Genomic DNA, 5506 nt, shown 5'->3' with positions numbered 1-5506 from the left:
AATTTCCAAAATTCTGAATAAATCTGACACTATTATTACATACCTCCTTGCTGGATCTATTATTTCCTTCTCTATTTTGATTGGTACATTTTTATTAATTAATATAGCTACACCTCTACCTTTTGAATTAAATGATGCTGCCGCTACATGTCCTACCCAATCTCGCTTTAATTTGTTATGTTCCACTTCAGTTAGATGCGTTTCCTCCACAAATGCTATATGTATTTTTTTCTTTTTTTCCAGTAAATTTAATAGTCTCTTCCTTTTAATTTGGTTATGTATTCCATTAATGTTTATAGTCATATAGTTCAATGTGGCTATCTCATATCCTGTTTACACTTCATTTCTACTTTCTCACCACCACCATCCCCCTTTTCCCCATTTTCATCTCTGTTTTCCCTTTTTAAATTCAATGTATGACAACACATTTAAAACATAAAATACTCCAACAACTCCCACATTCAATATTACCTTAACCCCAAATGCCTCCCCTCTCTGAGGTGCACCTTATTCCTTGCCAGACAACCACAACTCCCCTTTCCATTTGGATTGCACTCCTGTTCGCAAGCCTCAACTGATTTCACAGTGACGGTTATTCTCTCCCCCACCCCAACCCCCACCAGAAAATACTTTTTTTAACACATATAACAAAGTTCTCCCTTTTATTCACCCCTTCCTTCCCTTCTCTTTCCCTTCTTTAGTTCTTTACATATACATTATTTTTACATCTTTATATATACTTTATTGCCATTCTTCATTCTTATTACATCTTTTCATCTCTCCTTCTGTCCTCCAAGCATTCTCCAAATTCTTGTGCTTCCTCCGGATCTGAGAACAGTCTGTTTTGCTCCCTGGGGATAAATATTTTAAGTACAGCTGGATTTTTATTAAAATGAATTTATAACTTTTTTTCCATAGGATTCGTTTTGCTGTATTAAACTCCTTCCTCTTCGTTAAGAGTTCAAAACTTGTGTGGATAAAAAACTATTTTTTGACCCTTGTATTCCAATGGTTTAATTATCTTCTCTAATTTTATTCCTTGCCCACTCCAGTATATTTTCTCTTGTTGAATATCTCAAAAATTTTACTAAGATGGATCTAGATTTTTGATGTATCTGTTGTTTCGGAGCTAGTGTTCTGTGTGCCCTTTCTATTTCCATTCCTTCCTGCATTCTGTCATTCCTGGGACCTTTGGGATCCATTCTTTTAAAAATTCCTTCATGTCTGACCCTTCTTCCTTCAGGCCTACTATTTTTATGTTGTTTTGCTTACTATAATTTTCCAACATATCAATTTTCTGAGCTAACAACTCTTGTGTCTCTTTAATTTTTTTTGTCACTTTCTTCCAATTGTTCTCTTAAGTCATTTACTTCCATTTTGACAGCGTTTCTCATTCTTCCACATTTTCTACTCTTTTCCCTATTTCTGTCATGACTAGTTCTAATCTTTGCATTTTATCTTCTGTTCTTTTCATTTTTCTTTTAGTTGCACTAAATTCTAATGACAACCATTCTTTTAATGCTCTCATTTGTTCTTCAAAAAAACTTTATCGAAGGGGAGTCACATGATGGAGTAGTGGCCAGTCAGGGAACTCCAGCCCTCTCCGGAAAAGTTTAAAAAAAAAACACACAAAACACAAAGGCACAAACATAAAAATTAAAACAAAGTGAAAGTAAAGGTGGGAAGAAAATGGCAGCGAAGAAAGAAAAGTTGAAAGCAACGGGAAGAAGAGAAGAAGAAAGAACGTTGGAAGAAGAAGGTGAAGGCCTTACCTGTCCGATGAGGCCAGCTGCGGAGAGAGAAGCCCGCTCCCTCAGGTCAGTGGAAGTCCTGAGCTCGGGACTACAAAAATGGCTCGCGGAGCCAAGTAAAAGTGCGCAACCGCGCATGAAAAAAAACCACTGATGGGAGGGGGGACCAGCTGAGGAGTCGATCTCCACAGCTGAGGATGACAGCTGCAACACAACAACAGGAATAGAACATAGAAAACAACGAGAACAAGAAAGAAGAGAGTAAAAAGAAAACAAGGAAACAACAGATGACCAACCCAGAGGAAGAAGAAGAACATAGAGAAATGGAAGAAGGGAAAGGCAAGACAATGGATATATGTTTTTTTAAAGAATACATGGAATCAGTAAAAGAATGGCAATTACAAGAATTTAGTGAAATAAAAAGAAGAATTAAAAGTGCAGAAGAAAAAATTAATAGAATAGAGATGGTCATGTCAGATGTAGGAAAAAGAGTGGACAAGGTGGAAGAACGAGAAACAGCCGTAGAAATGGAAGTAGAGGACTTAAAAAAGAAATTAGAAGAATCTAATAAAAAAGTTAAAGAGACACAAGAGCTGTTAGCTCAGAAGATAGATATAATGGAAAATTATAATAGAAGAAATAATATAAAGATAGTGGGCCTTAAGGAAGATGAAGAAGGCAAGAATATGAGATAAATGATTGGATCCCCAGGGTCCTAGGAAGACCAGAATTACAGGAAGAAATGGAAATAGAAAGGGCACATAGAACACTAGCCCCTAAACCACAGCCACAACAAAAATCAAGATCCATTTTAGTAAAATTCCTAAGTTATACAACGAGAGAAAATATATTGGAGAAAGCAATGAAGAAAATAAGTGAAGACAAAAAGCCACTGGAATACAAAGGTCAAAAAATTTTTTTCTATCCAGACATAAGTTTTGAACTCCTGAAGAAGAGAAAGGAGTTTAATACAGCAAAAGCGATCCTATGGAAAAAAGGATATAAATTTATGCTAAAGTACCCAGCGGTTCTTAAAATAGTTATTCCAGGGCAGCAAAACAGACTATTCTCGGATCTGGAGGAAGCACGAAAATTTGCAGAACAACTACAAGACAGACAGAGAGATGAAGACATGTAACGAGAGCAAAAATGACCACGAACTATATGTATGTGTGTATATGGGTATATGGGCCTGGAAGTCAGCCTGAAGAAAACTGAGGTCCTCCATCAGCCAGCTCCCCACCATGACTACCAGCCCCCCCACATCTCCATCGGGCACACAAAACTCAAAACGGTCAACCAGTTTACCTATCTCGGCTGCACCATTTCATCAGATGCAAGGATCGACAATGAGATAGACAACAGACTCGCCAAGGCAAATAGCGCCTTTGGAAGACTACACAAAAGAGTCTGGAAAAACAACCAACCGAAAAACCTCACAAAGATAAGCGTATACAGAGCCGTTGTCATACCCACACTCCTGTTCGACTCCAAATCATGGGTCCTCTACCGGCATCACCTACGGCTCCTAGAACGCTTCCACCAGCGTTGTCTCCGCTCCATCCTCAACATCCATTGGAGCGCTTTCATCCCTAACGTCGAAGTACTCGAGATGGCAGAGGTCGACAGCATCGAGTCCACGCTGCTGAAGATCCAGCTGCGCTGGATGGGTCACGTCTCCAGAATGGAGGACCATCGCCTTCCCAAGATCGTGTTATATGGCGAGCTCTCCATTGGCCACCGTGACAGAGGTGCACCAAAGAAAAGGTACAAGGGCTGCCAAAAGAAATCTCTTGGTGCCTGCCACATTGACCACCGCCAATGGGCTGATAACGCCTCAAACCGTGCATCTTGGTGCCTCACAGTTTGGCGGGCAGCAACCTCCTTTGAAGAAGACCGCAGAGCCCACCTCACTGACAAAAGGCAAAGGAGGAAAAACCCAATACCCAACCCCAACCAAAACAAATATACATGTGTGTATGTATATATGTGTGTACATGAGTGTATCCGTATTTAAAGGAAAATATATAGAGTATAGATAAGAATTAATAAGGGAAAGAAAGGGAAGAGAGGAAGTAAGGAGGGAATTAAGAGAGTGACCTTTGTTATATATGAAAATTGAAATCTTCTCTGGGGGGCTGGGTGGGGAGGATATATGGTCACTGCGAAATCAGTTGATGCTTGCGAGTGAATTCGCAAATCCAAATGGAGAGGGGAGATGTGGTTGCCCGACAAGAAATAAAGGGCAATTCAGGAAGGGGAGGGGATAGTGGGGTTAAAGAAATTTTAGATAGGAGAATAAGGGAAATGTTTTATGTTTGAGAAATGTTGTCTTATAAAGTGTTCCAAACAAGAAAGCAGAAATGGATAAGAAGGAAAGGTGATGATGAGGAAACAGAAAGGAAAGATAAACAAAGTATGAAATGGCTATGTTGAACTATATGACTTCAAATATTAATGGAATACATAACCAAATCAAAAGGAAGAAACTGCTAAATTTACTGAAAAAAGAAAGAATTGATATAGCATTCGTGCAAGAAACACACTTAACTGAAGTGGAGCACAAGAAATTAAAGAGAGATTGGGTAGGACATGTAACAGCAGCGTCACATAATTCAAAAGATAGAGGAGTAACTATACTAATCAGTAAAAATGTACTAATTAAAATAGAAGAGGAAATAATAGATCCAGCAGGGAGATATGTAATGATAAAATGTCAGATATATTCGGAGTTTTGGAATTTACTCAATGTATATTCACCTAACGAAGAAGATCAAAAATTTATGCAAGATATTTTTTTGAAGATAGCAGACACGCAAGGAAACATACTAATAGGAGGGGATTTCAACCTTAATTTGGATTCAAACATGGATAAAACTGGGAAAAAAATGAACAGAAAGAACAAAGTAACCAAATTTATAATTAAATCGATGCAAGAAATGCAACTTTTGGATATATGGAGGAAACAACACCCAAAGGAAAAGGAATATTCATATTATTTGGGTAGACATAAAACATACTCAAGAATATACCTATTCCTGTTATCAGCTCGTATGCAAGACAGAGTAAGAAAAACAGAATATAAAGCTAGAATATTATCGGACCATTCACCCTTGATATTGACAATAGAGTTAAAGGACATCCCTCCAAGAATGTATAGATGGAGATTAAACTCCATGCTACTTAAAAGGCAGGATTTTAGAGAATTCATTGAAAGACAAATTAAAATGTACTTTGAAATAAATACGGAATCAGTGAAAGATAAGTTTATACTATGGGACGCAATTAAAGCGTTCATCAGAGGGCAAATAATAAGCTATGTAACCAAGATGAAGAAGGACTACAATCAGGAAACAGAGCAGTTGGAAAGGGAAATAGTAAAAATAGAAAAAGAATTAGCAATGAAGGAAGACACAACTAAAAGAAGAGAATTGGCAGATAAAAAAATAAAATATGAAACACTACAAACATATAAGGTGGAGAAGAACATAATGAAGACAAAACAGAAATATTATGAACTAGGAGAAAAAACGCACAAAATTCTAGCGTGGCAGCTTAAGACAGAACAAACTAAGAGAATGGTATTGGCATCAAGGAAAAAAGACAAGCAAATCACATATAATCCAACGGAGATTAATGAAAACTTCAGAGAATTCTACGAACAATTATATCAAACTGAAAACGAAGGGAAAGAAGACAAAAGAGATGAATTTCTAACTAAAATTGAACTACCGAAATTACAAACAGAGGAACAA

Source organism: Narcine bancroftii, chromosome 5 (genome assembly GCF_036971445.1).
Source record: "Narcine bancroftii isolate sNarBan1 chromosome 5, sNarBan1.hap1, whole genome shotgun sequence".
Lineage (NCBI taxonomy): Eukaryota > Metazoa > Chordata > Chondrichthyes > Torpediniformes > Narcinidae > Narcine > Narcine bancroftii.
This window is presented reverse-complemented; position numbering follows the sequence as displayed.